Genomic DNA, 25,989 nt, shown 5'->3' on the forward strand with positions numbered 1-25,989 from the left:
CCAGCCTGGGCAACATGGTGAAACCTAGTCTCTACAAAAAAGATACTAAAACTAGCCATGTGTGTGGTGTCCACCTGTAGTCTCAGCTACTCGGGAGGCTCAGGTGGGAGGATTGCTTGAGCCTGGGAAGTAGAGGCTGCAAAAAGATATGTTATTTAAAATTTATAAATACGGAGATGCTTCATTTGAAATTTGAGCTTGTTTTAGTTCTATTGGAAATAACAGGTAAGTAAATTTTCTTTTCTCCGCTCTCAGTTGTCTTGTCATTTCCTTTGTTTCAATGAAGAAAATTACCCTATTTCTATATAGTAGGGCTAGTATGTTTGGTCATTTTCTAGGCATCTTGCTTATGTTTATTTGTTTGTCTCCTTAATAAGAATGGAGCAGAATTAGGAGCCCTTTTATCTGCCAATGCCTAACATCTGGCCTGGGGCATAGTAAATGCTCACCAAATGTTTGTAGAAAACTGACTGACAGCTCAACGAATGGCTTTACCTTGTCGCTGGATAGATAGACACAGGGTCTTGACTTCACTGTGATTATAATGATAACTATCACAGGAGTTACCATTGAGTTGAATAATTATGAATAGTCTTAGCAAAGGGTCTGGATATGGTAATCCCTGAATAAATTGTGCCTGTTATTTATCAAGCATTGACTAAGACCCAAGCATGCTGCTATACAATCTTATGTAATCCTCACAAGAACCCTATTGTACAAGGCTGGGTGTGGTGGCTCACACCTGTAATCCCAGCACTTTGGGAGGCTGAGGCAGGAGGATCATTTGAGGTCAGGAGTTTAAGACCAGCCTGGCCAACATGGTGAAACCCCATCCCTATTAAAAATACAAAAATTAGCTGGGTGTGGTGGCATGCACCTGTAGTTCCAGCTACTTGGGAGGCTGAGGCAGGAGAATTGCTTGAGCCCAGTAAGCAGAGGTTGCAGTGAGCCAAGACTGCGCCACTGCACTCCAGCCTGGGTGATGGAGTGAGACTTTGTTTCAAAAAAGAGAAAGAAAGAGAGAGAGAGAGAGAGAGAGAGAGAGAGAGAGAGAGAGAGAAGGGAGGGAGGGGGGAGGGAGGAAGGAAGGAAAGAGAGAGAGAGAGAGAAAGAAAGAAAGAAGAAAGAAAGAAAGAAAGAAAGAAAGAAAGAAAGAAAGAAAGAAAGAAAGAAAGAAAGAAAGAAAGAAGAAAGGCCGGGCGCAGTGGCTCAAGCCTGTAATCTCAGCACTTTGGGAGGCCGAGGCGGGTGGATCAAGAGGTCAAGAGATTGAGACCATCCTGGTCAACATGGTAAAACCCCATCTCTACTAAAAATACAAAAAAATTAGCTAGGCATGATGGCGCGTGCCTGTAATCCCAGCTACTTGGGAGGCTGAGGCAGGAGAATTGCCTGAACCCAGGAGGTGGAGGTTGCAGTGAGTCGAGATCACGCCATTGCACTCCAGCCTGGGTAACAAGAGCGAAACTCTGTCTCAAAAAAGGAAAGAAAGAAGAAGGAAAGAAAGAAAGAAAAAAGAAAGAAAAAGAGAAAGAAAGAAAGAAAGAAAGAAAGAAAGAAAGAAAGAAAGGAAGGAAGGAAGGAAGGAAGGAAGGAAGGAAGGAAAGGAAGGAAGGAAGGAAGGAAGGAAGGAAGGAAGGAAGGAAGGAAGGAAGGAAGGAAGGAGAGAGAGAGAGAGGGGAGGGGAGGGGAGGGGAGGGGAGAGGAGAGAGAATATTGTACAGATGGGGACTCCTGGAGCTATGAGAAGTTCTTACAAGGAGAAAGCAGTTGAGTTGGGATTTGAGTCTAGATCTGACTTCAAAATCCATCCTTATCTGATATATGTCTCCAGATACTGTCTTCATGAGCAGCAGGGGAGTTTTAGAACCTCTGAAGCACTTGCTCACAAGGTCAAGGTTGCAGGACCCAGCTGCCAGGTGGGTACCCGGAAATCCATGGCCAGAATGGAGGCTGATCCTGGGAGTCAGGTTCACTGCAGAGATAAGGAAGTCTCCTTTGATGGCCAAGAAGTCTACCACGATATTATGTCTCCCTCATCAAAAGTAGCTTGGGGCCAGGCACAGTGGCTCACACCTGTAATCCAGCACTTTGGGAAGCTGAGGAGGGTGGATCACCTGAGGTCAGGAGTTTGAGACCAGCCTTGGCAACATGGTGAAACCCAGTCTCTACTAAAACTACAAAAAATTAGCCAGGCATGGTGGTGGATGTCTGTAATCCCAGCTACTCGGGAGGCTGAGGCAGGAGAATCGCTTGAACCCAGGATGCGGACGTTGCAGTGAACTGAGATCGCGCCACTGCACTCTTGGGCAACAAGAGTGAAACTCAATCTCAAAAAAAGAAGTAATTTGGATTTTAAAAGTTTGACCAAAGTGTGGGGAAGTGAACATTCTTGTGCTGGTGGGATCACAAATAATGACAGGCAATGTTGATAAGAGCTTATTCTGGGCCAGGCCTATAACACCCAGGCGTCTCAACCTCAGCCCTATTGACCTTTGGTGCCAAATCATTTGCTGTGGGGGCTGTCCAGCTCACTGCAGGGTGTTTACCAGCACCCCTGGCTGCTATGCACTGGAGTAGTATCTCACTCCAGTTGTGAAAACCAAAAATGTCTTTAGGAACTGTCAAATGTCCCCTTAGGGGGCAAAATGGCACCCAGTTGAGAACCACTGCTTAAGTGTATCATGTTAATTTAATTCTCACAGCAGCTCTAGGAGATTGGTATTTTAATTATCCCCATTCTACAGATTAGGAAACTGAGGCAAAGAGGAGTTAAGATCCTGCTGTTAATAAGCAGTAGAGAAGGGGTTAAAACCTAAGTAGCTCGAGTCGGAGGTCACAATGCTTCATGGTCACAGACAGACTTTTTTTTTTTTTTTGAGATGGAGTCTCACTCTGTAGCCCAGGCTGGAGTGTAATGGTGAGATCTCAGCTCACTGCAACCTCCGCCTCCAGGGTCCCAATTCAAGCAATTCTCCTACCTCAGCCTCCCAAGTAGCTGGGATTACAGGTACGTGCTACCATACCCAGTTAATTTTTGTATTTTTTAGTAGAGACGGGGTTTCACCATGTTGGCCAGTCTGGCTTTGAACTCCTGACCTCATGATCTGCCTGCCTCGGCCTCCCAAAGTGCTGGGATTTGTAATCCCATGAGCCACCATGCCCGGCCGACAGACTTTTTTTAGATGTTTTATTTTTTATTTTAGTTTTATGTGGAGATGGGGGGGCTCACTCTGTAGCCCAGGCTGGTCTCGAACTCCTGGCCTCAAGTGATCTGCCCACCTTGCCCTCCCAAAGTGCTGGAGTTACAGGCATGAGCCACCATGCTTGGCCCAGACTTTCTGATTTGACTTTTCCACATTTGGTACAATTTGGCAGAATGTTAAATAAAAAAAAAGGGGGGGGGGGGACATGCTTACTATTTGGCCCACAATCCCATATCTAGAACCTTAAGAGAAGTGTATGTTAAAAGACGTTCATCTCATCATCATTTATACCCATGAAATACCAGAAATGGGCTGGCCATGGTGGCTCACTCCTGAAGTCAGGAGTTCAAGACCAGCCTGGCCAACATGGTGAAACCCCATCTCTGCTAAAATAACAAAAATAAGCTGGGCATAGTGGTGGGCCCCTGTAATCCCAGCTACTCAGGAGGCTGAGGCAGGAGAATTGCTTGAACGAAGGAGGTAGAAGTTGCATTGAACAGAGATCTCACCATTGCACTCCAACCTGGGCAATGGAGCGAGACTCCATCTAAAAAGGAAAGCAAGAAAGCAAGAAGACTTTTCCGCGCTATCTGCCGAGGGCTCCAAACGGCGTTGTTCTGGATTCCCGTCGTAACTTAAAGGGAAACTTTCACGATGTCCGGAGCCCTCGATGTCCTGCAAATGAAGGAAGAGGATGTCCTTAAGTTCCTGGCAGCAGGAACCCACTTAGGTGGCACCAACCTTGACTTCCAGATGGAGCAGTATATCTATAAAAGGAAAAGTGATGGCATCTACATCATAAATCTGAAGAGGACCTGGGAGAAGCTTCTCCTGGCAGCTCGTGCCATTGTTGCCATTGAAAACCCTGCTGATGTCAGTGTTATATCTTCCAGGAATACTGGCCAGAGGGCTGTGCTGAAGTTTGCTGCTGCCACTGGAGCCACTCCAATTGCTGGCCGCTTTACTCCTGGAACCTTCACTAACCAGATCCAGGCAGCCTTCCGGGAGCCACGGCTGCTTGTGGTCACTGACCCAAGGGCTGACCACCAGCCTCTCACGAAGGCGTCTTATGTCAACCTACCTACCATTGCTCTGTGTAACACAAATTCTCCTCTGCGCTATGTGGACATTGCCATCCCATACAACAACAAGGGAGCTCACTCAGTGGGTTTGATGTGGTGGATGCTGGCTCGGGAAGTTTTGCGCATGCGTGGCACCATTTCCCGTGAACACCCGTGGGAGGTCATGCCTGATCTCTACTTCTACAGAGATCCTGAAGAGATTGAAAAAGAAGAGCAGGCTGCTGCTGAGAAGGCTGTGACCAAGGAGGAATTTCAGGGCGAATGGACTGCTCCAGCTCCTGAGTTCACTGCTACTCAGCCTGAGGTTGCCGACTGGTCTGAAGGCGTGCAGGTGCCCTCTGTGCCCATCCAGCAGTTCCCTACTGAAGACTGGAGCGCCCAGCCTGCCACGGAAGACTGGTCTGCAGCTCCTACTGCTCAGGCCACTGAATGGGTAGCAACCACTGAATGGTCTTAAGCTGTTCTTGTGTGGCCTCTTAAACAACATGTAAGATTCATGGAAAATAAACATCGAGTTTCTAAAAAAAAAAAAAAAAAAAAAAAGAAAGCAAGAAGAAAGGAAGGAAGGAAGGAAGCAAGGATGGATGGATGGAAGGAGAAAAGAAAAATTTAAAAGCACATGTAGAATGTGTAGAGCGTAGTTTTATTTCTATGAAATTGTATGTATATGTAGTGAGGGAGGGAAGCGTTAAACAGAAGTGATTGCAGGAGCTCTTGCACCTGCTTAGAATATTGCTTGATAGGATGCATGGTGCAAGGGGGGCAGTCACAACAGGCCGCATATTGTATGATATCATATATACCAAATGTCAGAACTGGCAAATCCAGAGACAGAAAGATTCATGGTTTCCAAGGGCCGAGGGGATGAGAAGTAACTGCTCATGGATACAGAGGTTTTCTTTCTTTCCTTCCTTCCTTTCTTCCTTTTCCTTCCTTTCTTCCCTTTCTTTTATTTCTTTTATTTCTTTCTCTTTCTCCCCTTTTTCTCTCTTTCTCTTTCTGTCTTTCCTTCTTTCTCTCTTTCTTTTTCCTTCCTTCCTTCTTTTCCTTCTTTTTTCCTTTTTTCCTTCCTTCCTTCCCTGCCTCCCTCTCTCTTGCTCTCTTTCTCTCTTCCTCTCTCTCTTTCTCTCTTTCTTTCTTTCCTTTTCCTTTCCTTTCTTTTCTCTTTTCTTTTCTTTCTCCTAGGCTGGGAGCATGATCAGGGCTTTGATTCATGTCTGTCCCTTGAAGACAGCTCCACCCTTTCTCCCCAGGATCCAGGCAGAGCCCAGCACAGAGCAGGACCTCAATAAATAGTTATTGATGAGACAGAAGAACTAATTCCTTGAAAGAGGCAGTGAGAGCTCTGGAAGACGATACCAAGAGCTTTCTCTGGGTGGTGGTGTGACTTTTTTTTTTTTTCCCCCTTGAACCATAAAATTTTATTGGCAGGTCAAGGGACGTGCCGGGAATAAGGGTCCCTTCCTTCCCATCTCCTCACCCAGGAGACCCCCTCCAAAGGACAACAGAAGCCCCGGGCCTGCTGCCTTCTCAGAGGACCTTGGAGGCAGACAGGTTGTTGTAGCGATCTTCCTGGCCCTCCAGCAGGCTGCGGTAGGTGGCGATCTCCTGCTCCAGCCGCGACTTGACCTCCAAGAGCCGATGGTACTCCTGATTCTGCTGCTCACTATCAGCCCGCACATCGCCCAGCTGGGCTTCAATACCACTGATCCGCGCCTGGATCTCCGCCAGCTGGGCTCCAAAGCGCGCCTCCGTTTCTGCCAGTGTGCCTTCCCAGCTGGCTTTCATGCTCAGCTGTGACTGCAGCTCAATCTCAAGACCCTGGAGGGTGCGCCGCAGGTCACTGACCTCGGTGTTGCTCATCTGGAGCTGCTCTCTGTGGACAGCGACCTCCTGGTTCAGTTCTTCAGTCTGGCTGGTGAACCAGGCTTCAGCGTCCTTCCGGTTCTGCTCGGCCATGACCTCATATTGGCTTCGCATGTCACTCAGGATCTTGACGAGATCGGTGCCTGGAGCTGAATCCACCTCCACACTGACCTGGCCTCCCACTTGGCCCCTCAGCACACTGAGTTCCTCCTCATGGTTCTTCTTCAGGTAGGCCAGCTCTTCCTTCAGCCCTTCAATCTGCATTTCCAGGTCAGTCCTGGCCAGGGTCAGCTCATCCAGCACTCTGCGCAGGCCGTTGATGTCGGCCTCCACGCTCATGCGCAAAGCCTGTTCCGTCTCAAACTTGGTTCGGAAGTCATCGGCAGCCAGACGGGCATTGTCAATCTGCAGGACAATCCTGGAGTTCTCAATGGTGGCACCAAGAATCTGGTCCCGCAGGTCCTGGATGGTCTTGTCGTAGTGGCTGTAGTCGCGGGAGGGCCCGGGCCCCTGCTTCTGGTACCAGTCACGGATCTTCACCTCCAGCTCGCCGTTGGCCGCCTCCAGGGCGCGCACCTTGTCCAGGTAGGAGGCCAGGCGGTCGCTGAGGTTCTGCATGGTGAGCTTCTAGTTGCCCGCCAGCAGCCCGTCGGAAGTGGCCAGGATGCCGCCATAGCCACCGCCGTAGCCCCCCGAGGAGGATGAGGACACGAAGCGAGTGGAGGACACGGACACGCCGTGGCCGCCGGAGCCCCCGTGTATGCTAGGTACGCGAAAGGCGACACCCGGCCCAAAACGCACGGAGCCGCCGCCCAGGCCCCCGAAGGACGACGTGGACGACCACAGGCGATAGCTGTAGGAAGTCATGGCGAGGCGGAGCACGGACCAAGCGACCCTGGTCCCAGAGGCTGTGATCACCGGAGGCCGTGACTTTTTATTAAAGTATAGCATGACAGCAGAGTGCTCACATCTTAGGCGTAGCTCAGTGACCACACAAACGCACTTGCGTAAGCAGCGGGGAGGTGTGACATGGAGTAATTTTATTTTCCTTTTGGTCCCTTCTGGCTGGTTGAAATCTTTTTCAATGATGTAATGAGCATCACTTATAAGGGTCTGTGACATTTTTACAAAAAGATGTTTTCAAATGAAGAAAAAACATCCATGTTCAATTATTTGGAATGTGGAAGGAACCCGTGGGGTGATAAGAATTTCTTCCTTCCCTTGTTTTCTTTCCCCTGGCTTCCTCTCCTGACCCCAGCAGGAGCAGGCTTCTGGTGTTTTAGATACCCACTTTCTCCCTCCAGGGGCGGTTTGGAGTTTGTTACAAAGAACCTAAAATGTATGCTGAGTTCAGAATTAAAATGGGGTAAACAAAGTAAATCTCTATGAGAAAATCACACAGATGTTTGTGTTTGACTTTTCCTTTTACCCAAAGGCAGGAATCTGGGGCATTTGGAATATCTGGTTTTTTAAACAGAGTCCTGAAATCTATTCTCAAAGATATGCCCAAATTAATAATTTGTATGTGAAGAAGTGACTCATTCATTCATTCATGGCTGTCTGCCGCTGTGCCAGGCCCTTTCTGAGTGTAGGGAATAAAGACACGGATCACATCTAGTCCCGGTCCCCAAAGAGACAGACATGGTCACAACAGTCCCTTCAAACCACGATTGGTGATTTAATGAGAGCTGGGTGGGTAAAATATAGAGCAGAGGCCGACTGTCATCTAAGAGAAGGAACGTTTGTGGTGGGTTTTGAGAAATATATAGAAGTTTTCCATGCAGATAGAGGTGGAAAGGCATTCCAGGCAGAAGGAACAGCTATGCTAAGACACAAAGACTGAGATAGCATAGAGCATTGAGTGCAGTGGTCATGAGCATCCATGCCTAGCCAGGCTGCCTGGGTCTGAGTCCTGCCTTACACATCTCTTAGCTGTATGATGCAGAGCAAGTTTTCATTCTGTGCCTCAGTTTCTTTACCTATGAAGTAGAGGTAGTGACAGCATCTATGTCATAGAGTTGCTAAGGGTTAATTCAGAGAAACCGGATAAAGCACTCAGGCCAGGCCCTGCACGGGACAGGCATTTGGTAAATTGACAGCTCCTAGTTTGGGTGAGGTTAAGTTCTAGGAAACAGGTTCATTGACATGGAGCAGGCGTGAGGGCAGAAAAGGGTGGATTGTTTCATGCTCTTGGGAGACATCCTGATACGAAATCTGTGGGGGGAGGTGCCCAGCAGGCAGGTTCCTGTGAGCCTGGAGGTCAAGGCTGGGCACGAGGTCCAGCCCCTATCTGCTTCTGTCTCCTGCTTCAGGGACTTTGAGGACTGACCCCCAGGAGCTGTGGGCCTGCCAGCTCCAGGCACCGGTGACAGATACTGTCACGCCCAGACCCCAGAGCAGCCTGCGTGGGGCACAGCCAGCTGGGCATTGCCTCAGCATGAGAAAATGGAAGGAAGGAAGGCCTAGTCAAGGGCAGTACCCAGAGAGAGGGCCAAGGGCACTGGCCATCCAGAAAAACAGTCTGGTTACCAGGATTCAGCTCATCACCTTGCAGCTGGCTGGCCTGAAGTCACAGTTTGCTTGAGCACACTGGGGTCATTCGGCTCTTTTTTCACTGCCAATGCCACCCATTACCCCAGGGATTTCATGTCTCCTCAGGGCACCCTGCCAAAGACTTCACATTTGGGCTTACAAAAGCGAAAATGATTAGCTCCACTTTACAGATAAGGTGAAGGTGAGGTTCAGAGAGGTAAAGTGACCTCTCTGGGGACACACAGCTTGCCAGACAAGCCTGCCTGCCCCTAGGCCTGAGCTCCTACCCACTCTGATAGCAGTCTTCATTCCAAGTATCCTTTCAAAGCGGACCTGGGTGACCCACATTTAAGTTTAACAGTAACGTTTGGAAACAGAGAGATTACATGAAGAGTGGTAATCTCTGAACACGAGGTTCTCAGTTTTATGGTAGAGACTTTTTTTAAGGAGGTTGTAGACTTTGTCTGCCAAAAATATTTATGTAAAAACTTGGAAGCTTGTGGAGGCAGGAAATGGTAATTACCACAAAGCACTTGGTCGTACAAACGCCTGCCCATCCCCAAGCTATGTGGCGAGCCCAGGCCCTGCCCCAGGGTGGCCCTTGGGGAGCCCCCACCTCCTCAGGGGTCCTGGCCAAAGCCACTTCCTTGGACTCAGCCCGAGCTCTGAGCCGGCCTGGAAGCTGGCTGGCTTCCCAGCTGTGGTTTTTGCCCTGATGTGCTGGGAGCCATCCCACGGTCTGAGTTCTGGCCTTGGCTGGCTCCTTGCCTCCTGGAGGAAGGCTGGGGAAGAAACTGGGGGCTGGATACATCAGGTTTCAGGTTTGAATCCCATCTGTATCGCCTAGAGATCCACCAGACTTGAGTGGAGGCTGTGGAGCCAGGCCCTGGGTTAGAACCTGGACTCAACCACTTTTCAGCTCTGTGGCCTTGGGCAAAGCTGCCCTGTGAGCTTTAGTTTCCTCACCTCTCAGGTAGGGATTAGAATGGTCTTGCACTCGCAGGCACACAGGGACATTCAATGACCCACTTTGTTAACGTGCTTACAGGCCAAGTGTGGTGGCTCATGTCTGTAATCCCAGCATCTTGGGAGGCTGAGATGAGCAGACCACTTGAGGTCAAGAGTCTGAGACCAGCCTGGCCAACATGGTGAAACCCGGTCATTACTAAAATATAAAAATTAGCCAGGCGTGGTGGTGGGCGCCTGTAACCCCAGCTACTCGGAAGGCTGAGGCAGGAGAACTGCTTGAACCGGGGAGGCAGAGGTTGCAGTGAGCTGAGATATCACCACTGCACTCCAGCCTGGATGACAGAGCAAGACTCCGTCTCAAAACAAAACAAAACAAAAACAAAAAAATAGGCCGGGCGCGGTGGCTCACACATGTAATCCCAGCACTTTGGGAGGCTGAGGTGGGCAGATCATTTGAGATCAGGAGTTCGTAACTAGCGTGACCAACATGGTGAAACCCCGTCTCTACTAAAATACAAAAATTAGCCGGCGTGATGGCAGGTGACTGTAACCCCAGTTACTCAGGAGGCTGAGGCAGGAGAATTGCTTGAACCCAGGAAGTGGAGGTTGCAGTGAGGCGAGATCATGCCACTGCATTCTAGCCTGGGCGACAGAGCAAGACTCCCTCTTAAAAAAAAAAAAAACAATATAAAGAAAAGTGCTTACAGCAGTCTGACGTAGACTAAGTGCCCCGTAAGTGTGGGCTGTTACTGCTACAGGTCTTTGAGCAAGGCCTCATCCCTCCTTGAGCCTCAGTTTCTCCATCTGTAGAATGGGAATGACATAGGACCCTACCTCCGAGAGCTGAGGATGTGAGATGGTGCACGGAAGGTACTTTGCACAGCGCCTGGCAGTTAGTGGATCGTTCACAAGTTACTAACAATTATTTTTACATCCTAAAGCCCTTCTGAGAGGCTCACTTGGGGGGTGGGGCACGGGAAGTGGCCTGAGAAGGTTAAAATATTAAATCAGCTGGGCACAGTGGCTCATGCCTGTAATCCCAGCACTTTTGGAGGCCAAGGTGGAAGCCTGGCTTGAGCTCAGAAGTTCAAGACCAGCCTGGGCAATGTGGTGAGACCCCATCTCTACAAAATATTTTTAAAATTAGCCAGGCATGGTGATGTGCATCTGTGGTCCCAGTTACCTGGGAGGCTGAGGCGAGAGAATCGCTTGAGTACAAGAGGTTGAGGCTGCAGTGAGCCATGATTGTGCCATGGACTCCAGCCTAGGCAACAGAGTGAGATGGTCTCAAAAACAAACAAAAGCCAATTTCTAGATGGAGGGGGACCAGTAGCTTTGAGGTGCTTCGAGAGCCTTTGTAAGTGGCATTCGATGGGCACAGAGACAGGGAACCAGGGAAGGGCTAGAAAGCAGCTTGTTCTGCTGCAGAGGCTGGAATCCAGCAGCAGGGAGTCATAGGAGAGGACACGGCTAGGAGTGTGTTACTTTCGGGGCTGGGGCGCTGGGTTGGGACGGGGCAGACTGCTGAGGCTGCGGGTGGGGCAGGGTGTGACAGCCTGGAATCTGAGCTGGGTGGGACAGGGGTAGGGTTGCAATTCAGCCATAAGCTTAGGCCAGTTCCTGCCCCTCTGGGCCACACTCTCATCTGTCAAATGGGGCCAATGACACATCCGATGACTCAAAGAACACTTGCACTAATGAGGCTGTCAAGAGCCTCCTGAGGTCCAGCCAGGTGTAGGGGAGAAGCTGCTTCCGGATCCACCTGACTGCATCTGAGACGGAACCCCAGGTAGTGCCAGAGGGTCGGGGACAACCTGAGCCTGGCATTTATGGGAACTTGGTTCCCTCTGACGCAGAGCAGACCCGAGCTGGTTCCCCAGGGTCCTAAGCATGTTTTCCAGCCTAGGGATGGGCATGGCCCTGGTGCCACTGGCAGTGCAGAGGGGACACCTGTAAGTGAGGCTGCCCCCCCAGGCCGCTTGTATATGCCACCCCAGTGTCCTGCCAACCACTCGCTGAGACACATTATAGACCCTTCCTCCTGTGTCAGAATCATCCCACGTTCCTCAGCAAGCCCTATCCAGACTCCAGATCTGGCAGTACAGGGAGTCTTCCCAGTAGCCTGGCTCCCCTCCAGCTACAGGAGCCTGTTGGGGGCTGACACACAGCCTGACATTGACCTCTGGGGAATTAGTTCTAGACTTTTATTAATAGCAACAATATTTTTCATATACTGTGTGCCAGGCACTGAACTACACTCTACTTGCACGGAAAATGCACCAGGACCCTGTGAGCTGAGGTCTATGATCCCACTCCTAGGAGAGGAGATGCCCAGTTCCCCACCCAGTCTCACACAATGGGGATCCAGCTTGGGCAACCCAGCACCAAATGCCCCTTTCTCAGGGACTACACTGCCTTTGATTTTGTGGGAAGAGCACTGGTTTGAGAGACTGTAGCCTTGGGCTCTGCCTCCTTGGGGTGGCCTTGGACTGCCTTCTGACAGTGGAGAGGAACCCTGCTCTGCCTCCCCTGGGTCCTAGATAGGGAATACAACACAGCCTGGCATTTATGGGCACCTCGGCTCCATATATATATATGTTTGGAGAGAGAGAGAGAGAGAGAGAGAGAGAGAGAGAGAGAGAGAGAGAGAGAGAGAGAGAGAGAGAGACATATATTCTAAGGACATGGCTCAATGGCTCATGTGATTATGGGTGCTGACAAGTCTGGAATGTATAGGGTGGGCCAGCAGTTTGGAAACTCAGGCAGGATTTGACGTTGCAGTTTTGAGGCAGAATGTGTCCTGGAAAACATGGTTTTGCTCTTAAAGCTTTCGAATTATTGGATGAGGTCTGCCCACCCACACATCAAGGATAACCTTTGTTTTTGTTTTTGTTTTGAGACAGAGTCTCACTCTGTCACCCAGGCCAGAGTGAAGTGGAGTGATCTCGGCTCACTACAACCTCCACCTCCTGGGTTCAAGTGATTCTTGTGCCTCAGCCTCCCAAGTAGCTGGGATTACAGGCATGCATTCTGATGCCCTGCTTATTTTTTATATATTTTGTTTTGTTTTGTTTTTTGTTTTTTTGAGACAGAGTTTTACTCTTGTTACCCAGACTGGAGTGCAATGGCACGATCTTGGCTCACTGCAACCTCCGCCTCCTGGATTCAAGTGATTCTCCTGCCTCAGCTTCCCAAGTAGCTGGGACTACAGGCACGTGCCATTATGCCCAGTTAATTTGTTTGTATTTTTAGTAGAGATGGGGTTTCACCATGTTGACCAGGATGGTCTTGATCTCTTGACCTTGTGATCCACCCACCTTGGCCTCCCAAAGTGCCGGGATTATAGGCATGAGCCACCGTGCCCGGCAATTTTTTGTATTTTTAATAAAGACTGGTTCTCACCATGTTTCCCAGACTGGTCTCAAACTCCTGAGCTCAGATGATCCTCCTGTCTCAGCCTCCCAAAATGCTAGAATTACAGGTGTGAGCCACTAGGCCTGGTCCTCTTTTTTTTTTTTCTTTGATCTATCACATAGGCTGGAGTGAAGTGGTGTGATCTCAGCTCATTGCAACCTCTGCCTGCTGGGTTCAAGTGGCTCTCGTGCCTCAGCCTCCTAAGTAGCTGGGATTACAGGCACGTACCACCACACCTGGCTAATCGTTTTGTATTTTTAGCAGAGACAGGGGTTTCACCATGTTGGCCAGTCTTGAACTCCTGACTTCAAATGATCCACCCGCCTCGGCCTCCCAAAGTATTGGAATTACAGATATGAGCTGCCACACCCAGCCAAGGGTAATCTTTACTTAAAGTCAGCTATAGATGTTGACTCAACCCATGTACAAAATGTCTTCTGGTAACACCTAGATTACTGTTTGACCAAGTAGCTGGGTACTATAACCTACCCACATTGATTACACCCCTGCTTCAGAGCAAGGGAAACTGAGTTTTGGAGAGGTAGACTGCCCAGGTCCCACAAATAGAACTAAGACAGTTTTATCCTTGTCTGTAGATATGTCTACATGTATATTACAGAATGCTAGCATCTTTAGAAAGTAGGATTTGAGGTAACTTTTACTTTTTTTATATACCTTTCTTGCTGTATAGTATTTAAAAAATTTCACATGTGTAACTTAAAATCACAAGAAACCTTAAATGATTTTTACTTTGAAAAAAAGGAGGACTTCTAGCTGGGTGCAGTGGCTCACGTCTGTAATCCCAGCACCTTGGGAGGCTGAGGTGGGTGGATCACTTGAGGTTAGGAGTTCGAGACCAGCCTGGCCAACATGGTAAAACCCGGTCTCTACTAAAAATACAAAAATCAGCCAGGTGTGGTAACGGGCGCCTGTAATCCCAGCTACTCGAAAGCCTGAGGCAGGAGAATCACTTGAATCCAGGGACAGAGGTTGCAGTGAGATTGTGCCACTGCACTCCAGCCTGGGTGACAGAACAAGACTCCATATCAAATTAATTAAATTAAAGAAAGGAGCGATGAGAAACTATATACAAGCAAGAAAAAGGAAGGCACAACAGGAGAAGGTCGATTTTAACCACCAACTAAATCGGTAATTAAGTGTGAACCGACTAGATAATTCAGTTAAGAAAGACACATTGAAACAAAATGATACAGAAAGGTCAACATCAAAGGGTATATGTTATTAGAAGTGTCCAAGATAAGGATGGGAAAAGATACAGCATGAAAATAACAACCAAAAGAAAGCTAGGAAGAAACATTTTATAGCAAGAAGTTTAATTTGTCAGGAAAACTAACAGTTTTTAAATTATATGCATCTGATAAAGTAAGTTTAAAATATATTCATACTGGAATAAATACAGGGAGAAACAAACCAACCTCACAATCATGAGAGACTGAAACATGTTTTCCTCAGTAATTGATAGAAAAGGCAGGGGAAAAAAATCAGTGAGAATCTAGAAGATTAGACAAAATTTAAAAACTGGGCCAGGGACAGTGGCTCATGCCTGTAATCCCAGCACTTTGGAAGGCCAAGGCAAGAGGATCACCTGAGGTCGGGAGTTCAAGACCAGCCTCATCAACATGGAGAAACCCTGTCTCTACTAAAAATGCTGGGCGTGATGGCACATGCCTATAATCCCAGCTACTTGGAGGCTGAGACAGGGGAATTGCTTGAACCTGGGAGGCAGAGGTTGCAGTGAGCCAAGACCTCACCATTGTACTCCAGCCTGGGTAACGAGCAAAACTTCCTCTCAAAAAAAAAAAAAAAAAAAAGCAGATTTGGGTCAGGCAAGGTGGCTCACACCTGTGAGAGGCTGAGGCGAGTGGATCACTTGAGGTCAGGAGTTTGAGACCAGCCTGGCTAACATGGTGAAACCCCGTCTTTAACAAAAATACAAAAAAATTAGCCAGGTGTGGTGGTTTGCACCTGTAATCTCAGCTACTTGGGAGACTGAGGCAGGAGATTCACTTGAACCTGGGAGGTGGAGGTGGTAGTAAGTCAAGATCATGCCACTGCACTCCATCTTGGGCATCAGAGCGAGGCTCTGTCTCAAAAAAATCAAAAACAAAAAAAGAAACAGATCTGGCCAGGCACAGTGGCTTACACTTGTAATCCCAGCACTACTCAGGGAGACCAAGGCAGGTGGATTACTTGAGCCCAGGATCCTGTTCAAGACCAGCCTGGGCAACACGGCAAAACCCCATCCCTACAAAAAAAGAAAAAAACTCCAAAAATTAACCAGGCCCGGTAATGTGTGCCTGTGGTCCCAGCTACTCGGGAGGCTGAGGTGGGAGGATAAGTAGAACTCAGGAGGTGAAGGCTGCAGTGAGCTTTGATCGTGCCACCATGCTCCAGCCTGGGAGACAGAGCAAGACCCTGCATCCCACACCCGCAGAAGACACAAGGACAATGCAATGTTTATGAAGAGTGACCACATCCTGAGTTATAAAGCAATAGACTGAAATCACTCTTTCTTTTTTTTTTTTTTTGTAGACACAGCCTCGATCTTTCCCAGGCTAGAGTGTAGTGACTTAATAATTATCGTTCACTATAACCTCAAACTCCTGGGTTCAAGCAATCCTCCCACCTCAGCCTGCCAAGTATCTGGGACTTTAGGCACGTACCAGCACGCCCTGCTAAATATATGTATATTCAATCTCTGCCTCCTGGCTTCAAGCAATTCTCCTGCCTCAGCCTCCCCAGAACTGGGATTACAGGTACCTGCCACCATGCCTGGCTAGTTTTTGTATATTTAGTAGAGACGGGGTTTCACCATGTTGGCCAGGCTGGTCTCAAACTTCTGACCTCAAGTGATCGACCCACCTCAGCCTCCCAAAGTGCTGGGATTACAGGCTTTATGCCTGGCCTCCGCTAAATATTTATCTTTTATTTTTTGTAGAGATTTGTGCTTGCTATGTTGCCCAGGCTGGTCTTGAACTCCCAGTTTCTAAGCGATCCTCCCACCTTGGCCTCCTAGAGTGCTGGGATTCCCAGCATGAGCCACTGTGCCCGCCTGAAGTGAGGATTTGAACCCAGGATGGGTGTTAAGCCTTGCAGAGTGGGCAATGGAGATTTGCATGGAAAGGCATGGCTGCAGGCGGTGGAAGGCTGAGATTTAGGCCTGAACTTTGGGGAAGAAGTGTGAGAGGACGTGACCCGATGTGCCTCCTACCTCTACTGGTCAGGAAGTGGGGGACAATGCCCCAGACAGGATGAGGAGGGCATCCTACACACCCCTATCCCCAGACACAGGGGCCCCAGGCTGGCAGGAGTCCATTATCATGAAGTCTCAGGGGTGGGGGCAGCTGGGCAAACATCAGTCCCCTGGCCTGACACAAAATGGCCATTGAAACATTTCAGGGCCTGCGGGAGGGGTGGGGCCGCTGAGACAAGCCTCTGAGTGGAGGCGGCAGGCTGCTGCAAGGCACGCCAGCTGCCAACCCTTTCAGCTTTATGATAAGGAAGCTGAGGTGCAGACAAGCTGATATATATCTGGGCTTACACAGCCAGTCAGATCCCATCGTTCTGGCCCACAGGGTGGGGGTCTGGGGGTGCCCAGTGGAGGCTGGTGCCAAGTTCCAGGTGTGAGCCCAGGAACCCACAAGTTGCCTGTACTTAGCCCCAGCTCCAAGTGGCTCAGAGCAGCCCTAGCCAGCCCAGAGAGGGCCAGCAAGAAGCTCAAGGTCACACAGCAAGCAGAAGCTGCTGGTATCTCCCTGCCCAGCTTTCTGGCCTGAGCTCTGTTTCCCACGCTACCCCCACTCTCCCAAGCCCCATCCGCCAGCTGTCTCCTTGAAGGGCGATGGGAAGCCGGTCAGATTTCCACAGGGCACATGGGTGCCAGGTGTGACCGGGACAGCTGGGAGGACAGGTGGGCAGAGGGGGCTGCTGGAGGCATGAGGCCCCAGCCAGGGATCGGACCCCGGAGCAGCTGCTCCACACCTGCTCCGGGCTGCCTGAGGGGGGTCAGGCCCCCATGGGGGAGCAGACTCTGGGTCCATATCCTGGTTGTGCCACTCAACTGACTGGTGACCCTTGTTTTGAGTCTCTTCCTCTCCCGGGCGCTCGAGTTCCCCAGCTGGTGGCGCTGTGATAGTCCGGTTATTATTATGATTATCATTTTTGAGACAGAGTTTCGCTTGTCACCCAGGCGGGAGTGCAGTGGCACAATCTCGGCTCACCGAAACCTCCACCTCCCAGGTTCAAGCGATTCTCCTTCCTCAGTCTCCCGAGAAGCTGGGATTACAGGCATGTGTCACTGGCTAATTTTTTGTATTTTTAGTAGAGACAGGGTTTCTGCATGTTGGTCAGGCTGGTCTCAAATTTCTGACCTCACGTGATCCACCCGCCTCAGCCTCCCAAAGTGCTGGGATTACAGGGGTGAGGCACCGTGCCAGCCTATTATTATTACCTTCTGGTGGGCTGGGAAGAAACAGACCAGAGAACCTGAGCAGAGGTGGCTGGGGGGCCACTTGACCCCTGAAGTTCCACTGGCTTCCTAAAGCTCCACTGGGCCGTCCCTGCTGCTGAAGGCCCCTGTGGTTCCCCACAGCTCCCCCAGTGCTTGTGACAGCACAGTCCGGAACTCTTGTGAGATTGGAGTTGTTCTGGCTGGAGCAGTGTCTGAGGCCCAGAATTCCGGCCCTGTCTCCTCTTTCCCTACATTTCACACCCCCTCCCCCTACACCAGGTAGCTCTGAGGCTCCTCTTGGCACCCTCAGGGTTCCATAACACCTAATTTGAAAACCATGGCCTGGAATGGCGTCTAACCCCTTAGCCAGGCATTCCAGGCCTCCGTTTCTACACCTCCGCACAGCCTCTAATTCTTGTTTTCCACAGGTGTCCCCCTGGCAAGCCAGTGCCCACCACACCTGATTCCTGGCTGCTTCAGAAACAGGCTCTTCAGCTTTACCCTTGGGCCTTTATGGATGCCGTTTCTGCCTCAGAATCCTCTTTTCTACTTTGCACCTGGCAAGTATTTCCTTAACTCCAGAGGCCTGGAAGCCCATTGCCTCCTCCCAGAAGACTTCCTTGATTGCTGGAAGAGGGCTCATTCCTCCTCCCTGAGTGCTCAGACCCTGCAGAGGTCATGATCCGGTAAGGACGGGAGGCAGGGAAGGGGGAGGGATGTAGATGGAAGGCAATGGGTGGCGGACAGAAGCCAGAGGAGGATGTGGATGGGGGAAGGGGGGCTTGGGGTCTGGCAGGACCCCGTCTGCCCCTCCCTCACCCCTCGCACCTATACTTGAGTCTCTCTCCTCTCCTCTCTTCTAGGGCTACGCCCATCTTCTCCAGGTGTCCGGGGGCAGAGGAATTCTAGGAGCTCCATTTCAGGGCTCCAGGTGAGCCACCAGCCCAGAAGAGCAGGGGATGAGGGAGAACAGTCATGAGCCACCACCCACCCCAGGTTCCACATCTTAAGGCTCAGCTCCCACCCCTCAGGATGGGGTCGGGTCCCCCTAGAGCCACCAGGATGCAGGCCTTCTGCTACCATCGCAGACACCACAAGCCTGGCAACCACCCAGGACAGGTAGCCACTTTCTGAGCACCAGCTATGTTCAAGGCTCCAGGCCAAGCACTCAATATTTTGGCCTCATCTAATTGGGCAACGCCTTCCTTCTCAGGGACCAAGCACCACCATTTCCACTTCACAGAGGAAAAAATGGGGTTCAGTGGAGAAGCTACCCCCCAAACTCTGCACAGTCTCCTTTAAAGGAGCAAATTGGAGGAAGAAGATGGGGGCAGACACATGTGCCCTTTGTGTTTTATTCTTTGTGCTGAGTATCCTTTGTTATTTATTTTTATTTTTTACTTTTTTTTTTGAGACGGAGTCTCACTCTGTCACCCAGGCTGGAGAGCAATGGTGCAAGCTCCACCTCCCAGGTTCAAGCGATTCTCCTGCCTCAGCCTCCCGAGTAGCTGGGACTACAGGTGTGCGCCACCACATCCAGCTAATTTTTGTATTTTTAGTAGAGATGGGGTTTCATCATGTTGGCCAGGCTGACCTCAGGTGATCCGACTGCCTCGGCCTCCCAAAGCGCTGGGATTGCAGGTGCGAGTCACCGCACGCAGTCGAGAACCCCAGGGTGAGTTTTCTGTTTGTTTTGTTGATCGTTTCCTGTTTGGCAGCCACCTGACTTGTCTCCCTACACCTGCGTGGATCAGTTATTGAATTAAACTGCCCCCGGGAAGAGGTAAATTGGAGTGCAGCAGTTCCTGTTAGTTTAGGGCAATAGCTGAGAAAGGCCTCGGCTGTGAACCATCTACAGAAACACTTCTGGTTGCTAGAGAATGAAGGTCTTAATCCTTAAAGGGGCCATGTAGCCCCACAGCAGTCACTGCACTCCCACTCCTGTATCACTTCAGTCCTTCATCTCACATCATCGATATGCTCCATTTGGAATTAGCTCTTCCAGGATTGTGGTTAGTCATTTTTTTTTTTTTTTTGAGATGGAGTCTCACTCTGTCGCTCAGGCTGGAGTGCAGTGGTGTGATCTTGGCTCACTGCAACCCACCTCCTGGGTTCAAGTGATTCCCCTGCCTCAGCCTCCCGAGTAGCTGGGACACCACCACGCCCTGGCTAATTTTTGCATTTTTAGTAGAGACGGGGTTTCAGCGTGTTGGCCAGGATGGTCTCAATCTCTTGATCTCATGATCCACTCACCTCGGCCTCCCAAAGTGCTGGGATTACAGGTGTGAGCCACCACGCCTGGCTGGTTGGTCGTTTTTCATGCATCTTAGCGGCATGCTGTATTTTGTGTCAGGTTCATTGTCCACATCCTCTGGTTGCTCTTTGGATTACAGTGTACACATCAGTTGAATCAGGATCTAGAAGTTCTGCATTTCAGATGCAGCTTTCACACTGATCAGCTGGCTTCGTGATCCTCATTTAGTCACTGTCTCCTGTTTAGAGCTCCACGTGTCTGGAGAGGCCTCAATCATGGCGGAGAGTGAAAGACATGGTTCATATGGTGGCAGACTAGAGAAGAGAAAGCAATAGACTGAAATCACTCTTTTTTTTGTAGACACAGCCTCGATCTTTCCCAGGCTAGAGTGTAGTGATGTAATAATTATCATTCACTATAACCTCAAACTCCTGGGTTCAAGCAATGAAGTATATGTGATATTTTGAGACATATATAGTGAGTAATGATCAGATCAGGGTAATTAGGAAATCCATCACCTGAAACACTGATCAGTTGTTTGTGCTGGGAACGTGCCAAATCTTCTCTTCTAGTTATTGTGTAATATACAATAACTTGTTAACTAGAGTTGCCTTTGGCCAGGTGTGGTGGCTCATGCCTGTAATCTCAGCAATTTGGGAGGCTGAGATGGGAGGATTGCTTGAGCCAAAGAGTTTGAGGCCAGCCTCGGCAACACCGTGAGACACCTGCTCCGCAACTTTAAGTTCTACAGCTCTACCGCTTTTTTTTTTTTTTTTTTTTTTTTTTTTTTTTTTGTGATGGAGTCTCAAAGTCACTCAAGCTGGAGAGCAGTGGCACAATCTCGGCTCACTGCAACCTCCACCTCCTAGGTTCAAGTGATTCTCCTGCCTCAGCCTCTTGAGTAGCTGGGACTACAGGTGGGTGTCACTTCACCCGGCTATTTTTTTTTTTTTTTTTGCATTTTTTAGTAGAAACGTTTGCATTTTTAATAGAAATGGAGTTTCGTCATGTTGGCAAGGCTAGTCTTGAACTCCTGACCTCAACTGATCTGCCCACCTCAGCCTCCCAAAGTGCTGGGATTACAGGTGTGAGCCACTGACTCTGGCCAGGGAGTCTTTCTTGATACCTTTGGGGCTACAGCAAAAAATGGTAGACTCATGAGACGATAATGCTTTCGTGACAACCCAGCTAACCATGCACCAGGTGCCGTTCCAAGCACTTCACATTTATTAATCCTCAAAGCCAAACTCATGCGGCAGGTACTAATTACCATCTCATTTTAGAGATGAGGAAGGGAGGCGTGGAAGCATTAGGTAACCGGCCCGAGATCACAGGTGGTAGGTGCTGGAGCTAATCAGGGCGCAGCTGCCTGGCTCCCGAGCCCACACAGGTGACAGCTGGTTTTCAACTGACCCAGCGCTCTCAATTGATTCACAGACTAGGGTGGAGGTGGGGGAAGAATCCCAGATCTTACTTGGACAGCCCGCCCCTCCCCAAGGAGTAGGTACCTGACCCCAGCCGGGTCAGTCACAAGCTCTCTGAGGGTCCTGGCGTGCTGGGCTTCTCCCAGGATGGGTGAGTAAGTCGGCTTCCTGTCCTTCCCTGGCTTCACAGTGTTGCTGTCCTTCCCATCTGCAATCCCCCAGCCTCTTAGTTGCTTTTGGCCATCCATGGTTTCTGTTGCTTGCAACCAGAGAGTTCTGCTTGAGGCAGAATGTATATTACCTTTCACTCCACCCAGATCCCTCCTAAGGGACTGTGCCCTCCCCCACCTCCTGACTCTGATGGATGGAGGCAAAAAAGAGAATCACAGAGGTCTCTAGTGAGAGACCACAGGGCTCTGTTTGTTTGTTTTCAAGAGTGAATTTCACTCTCGTCCAGGCTGGAGTGCAATGGTGCCATTTCAGCTCACTGCAACCTCTGCCTCCCGGGTTCAAGCAATTCTCCTGCCTCAGCCTCCCAAGTAGCTGGGACTACAGGCGCTTTCCACCACGCCTGGCTAATTTTTGTATTTTTAGTAGAGACAGGATTTCATCATGTTGGCAAAGCTGGTCTCGAACTCCTAACCTCAGATGATCCACCTGCCTTGGCTTCTTCCCAAAGTGCTGGGATTACAGGTGTGAGCTACTGCGCTGGGCCATAGCTCCATTCTTACCCCTGTCATGTTGATCATCATTTCCCCAATTTGGACTAGAACACAGACCTGCTTATATGATTCGCAGCTGCCACAGTGGCAGAATTAATGCTTTGTGCAAGAGAAGTGGGACTTTTAAAATGCTTTCAAGACTAGACGGCTGGATGGGAGCCAAGAAGATGACCTTTAACCAGCATAATGTAAGGTCTTGCATGTGTTTCCGAAGAACCCATTGTGTGAGTACCAGACAGGGGAGGGAGAGTTGGCCCGATGGCAGTTCGTGAGAAAAGGCTTTCATGCATTGGCAGTGAGTAACACAGCTCTTGGAAACACAAGTGCCTCTAGTAATGCAGACTGCATTACTAGAGATGGAGTGTCTGGAAAACTGGAGCAGTTAGTGCCTTTCAGCTTGGTGGTTGTCAGTCCAAATGGCGAGCAGCTTCTAGTTCTGGTCCCCATACTTTCTTTTTTTTAGATGGAGTCTGGCTCTGTCACCCAGGCTGGAGTGCAGTGGCGTGATCTCAGCTGACTGCAGCCTCCGCCTCTCAGGTTCATGCAATTCTCCTGTCTCAGCCTCCTGAGTAGCTGGGACTATAGGCGCGCACCACCATGCCCGGATAATTTTTTGTATTTTTAGTAGAAATGGGGTTTCACCATGTTGACCAGGCTGCTCTCAAACTCTCGACTTCAGGTGATCCACTTGCCTCCCAAAGTGCTGGGATTATAGGTGTGAGCCATTGTGACCAGCTGGTCCCCACACTTTAAGAGGGACAAGGACAAATTACAGTGTATTCCAATAAGGGTGGCCTGGGGTTCTGGGGAAGCCACAGCAACATGATGGCATTGACTACAGCTCAGGGAACCAGCTTGGAGAGCCAGGAACCCTGTGTGCAAATTGCTGCAGGAGAGACCCAGGGAAGAGGCCCCAGAGACACAGCAGTAGGGAGGGGCTTTTCAAAGCTCATAATGGGGCTTCCAAAACCTATTGGAGCTCACTTGGCAAAAAGAAGAATTTAAGGGAACAGAAAGATATTAAAATCTGGAGGGCAGTCCGGGTGCAGTGGCTCATGCCTGTAATCCCAGCACTTTGGGAGGCCAAGGCAGGTGGATCACCTGAAGTCAAGAGTTTGAGACCAGCCTGGTCAACATGGTGAAACCCCCGTCTCTACTCAAAATACAAAAATTAGCTGGGAATGGTGGCAGGTGTCTCTAATACCAGCTACTTGGGAGATTGAGGCAGGAGAATTGCTTGCACCTGGGAGGTGGAGGCTGCAGTGGGCTGAGATCACGCCACTGCACTCCAGCCCAGGCGTCAGAGCGAGACATCATCTCAAAAACAAATAAATAAAAATAAACCTAGAGGGCAGGAGGGGCAGCTCAGGTGCTGGAACTGGGAGCTGGAAGCTTGAAGAAAGCAGGTAAATTAGACTCTCCAGCTCTTTCTCCTCTCTACTTTCTCTCTTGCCACAAAACAACATTCTCTGCTTCTTGGGGCAGTGGTCAGTAAATGCAGGCCAGCCCTGGCATTACAGAAACCCCTGTTTGCACCCGCAGTGGCTCCCCACTAAACTGTTCAGGACTGGGGGTAGGGGATAAGAAATGGGGCAGGGCAAAGAAGCCAGGAAGAGTGAGAGGCAGACAGGGGCCAGATAGGTGTGGCCAATTCTTCAAGAACAATCCAGCAGACACCTGCGACCCCAGCTGAGAGCTGGAATATCACTCCTCAAGGGCCCAAGGGTCCTGCCTTTTCTAGTCCCTCCCTTCCTCACCCGAGAGATGACCACTCTGGAGATTTGGGAGTTTTGCTTGGTTTTCTTATCCAAAGAAATAGAAGGTTCTTTTTTGCCTGCCTTGATTGTTGTTGATTTTTTTTTTTTTTTTCTGAATAGATGTCTGTGAGGTTTTTTTTTGTTTTGCTTTTAGTAGAGATGGGGTTTCGCCACGTTGCCCAGGCTGAGGCTGGTCTTGAACTCCTCGCCTCAAATGATCTGCCTGCCCCGGTCTCCCAAAGTGCTGGGATTACTGGCATGAAGCACCATGCCTGGCTCTGTGAGGTGTTTTTTGTTTTTGTTTTTTAGAAAAAGTCTTGCTCTGTGGCCCAGGCTGGAGTGCAAAGGTGTCTTGGCTCACTGCAACCTGTCTCCCAGGTTCAAGCAATTCTCCTGCCTCAGCCTCCCAAGTGGCTGGGATTACAGGCACCTGACACCACACCTGGATAATTTTTAGTATTTTTAGTAGAGACAGTGTTTCACTATGTTGAACAGGCTGGTCTCAAACTCCTGACCTTGTGATCCACCTGCCTTGGCCTCCCAAAGTGTTGGGATTACAGGCATGAGCCACAGCATCTGGCCCTGTAAGGTGTTTTCATGTTTAGGCGCAGAGCTGAGAGGCCAGGCTGGTCCAGGACCTCCAGTCCCCTTCAGGGAATGGAGGGACCGTGAGAAAAGCCAGCGAGGCATCCATCCTGGACATCTTGGTAGAGCCCACTCCCTGGACAGCCTGGGCAGAAGGCGGCAGGCTCCCCGAGGAGCAGGAAGAGACGGGCAGTGGTGGAAAACTGGCAGAAACTTCTCTACCACTTCATCCACAGGGATGAGGTTGAGCACCCTGGGATTCACATCAGGTGGTTCCACCTACAAACGCCAGAGCCACGCCCACGGGTTTCAATCCCGGCTCCGCCCCTCCCCTCCGGCCAAGCAGTCGCCTGGCCTGGTGGACAAGGTCTACCCTGAGGTTTCTGGGAGTGAAGGGCTGGGCTGGGCTGGGGAAGGTGGTTCTGGGCCCTCTGGATAGAGCAGGAGCAACCAGGTGGCTGGACAATATGCCCAGGGCCGGGGCATGTGTTGGGGGTGCCTGAGCGGGAAAGCTAGAGGGCCAGGGGACAGCAGCTCTGGGAGCCGTGTCTGGAGCCATGTCTGGGTGTGGGCAGGCAGGCTTGTAGGCCCGTCTCAGAAGAGTTCCACAGTGACCTGGGCCCTCTGGGATCTGGGATGGAGTGGGACTGCCTCAAAGCTGTCATTGTCACCCCCTTGCCCGCCTGACTATCTGGGGCTTAAAATAGTGCAGGGGCACAGCGGATCTCCTGAGAAATTTCTGGCAAAGAGGATTGGGGGGAGGGGTGTGAGTCACAGCTGGGAACCCTTGAGTTTGAAGCTCCCAAAGCCCAGCTGTTCCACCCCTGCCCCCAGGGAGCCTGGAATCCATGGACAGGGCAGGTGGGGGGGTCCTCTTTCCCTCCCTGTCCTGCTGTGGGATCGCGGAGACTGCCCTAGCTCTCCCACAGAGGCACTAGCTAGGTGGCTGGGCCAAGTCCTGTCCTTTTGGGACATCAGTTTCCCAGAGGTACCAGGAGTTGTGGACCTCGACATCTGCTGAGTGGCCCCTGGAGTTCATGGCAGGTGGTCCCACTACAGATCCCCAGAGTCAGCCGTGGGCTGAAATCCCAGTTCCTCTCCTACTGGGTGTCTCTGAGCGAGTCCTCCCAGCTCTCCCGGTGAGTTTCCTCACCTGTAAAATTCACAATGAGACCAAGTCCTGCTCGTTCCAAGCTTCAGATTGAGCTGTCCGGTAAAGATCCTGGCAGCTCCTGGGCACCCCCCATGGCCTCTACCCCATCCTCAGATGGCACATTTTGTGCTGCTGGGAATGTTAACAGTGATGTGACCCCACATTTAATGCTATGTACTTCACACACACTACCTCTGGCTCCCACGCTCCGGAGGACAGAGTTGGCTACTGTCCCCAGCGCTCTCCTGGGACAAATTACAGTGTATTTAGCCTCAGTACTGGCCACTCCCGGACGGGAAGGGGTCTTGGCTCCGGAGCGGACCCTCTTGGGCATCTACCACATGCCGGGCTCTGTGCTTGGCTCGCCCCTGGAGTCCTGTGGGGCAGGGCTGATGACCCTGGGTGTGCAGATGGGGAGACAGGCTCGTCGCTCCCCTGTCTCAAAGGGGTGCAGAGACGCTTGGCAGTCGGCAGGCGCGGGGCCAGGCTCTGGGCCGCGCGGTTCGTGTGGCTGGCGCGCCCTCTAGCGGCAGCCCTGCGCGCTGCGTGGGGAC

The 25,989-nt window shown here is 50.5% G+C and overlaps 2 pseudogenes across 1 annotated transcript; one reads left to right on the forward strand and one right to left on the reverse strand.

Moving 5' to 3' along the window:
* Window positions 1-3,810: 3,810 nt before the first annotated feature.
* On the forward strand, window positions 3,811-4,835 carry LOC100387309 (small ribosomal subunit protein uS2 pseudogene; annotated as a pseudogene). Its single transcript, XR_013518691.1, has one exon. The product of XR_013518691.1 is annotated as a small ribosomal subunit protein uS2 pseudogene (transcript).
* A 115-nt stretch (window positions 4,836-4,950) lies between these two features.
* On the reverse strand, window positions 4,951-7,079 carry LOC100386951 (keratin, type I cytoskeletal 19 pseudogene; annotated as a pseudogene).
* Between the last annotated feature and the right edge of the window lie 18,910 nt (window positions 7,080-25,989).

Source organism: Callithrix jacchus, chromosome 1, assembly GCF_049354715.1.
Source record: "Callithrix jacchus isolate 240 chromosome 1, calJac240_pri, whole genome shotgun sequence".
NCBI lineage: Eukaryota > Metazoa > Chordata > Mammalia > Primates > Cebidae > Callithrix > Callithrix jacchus.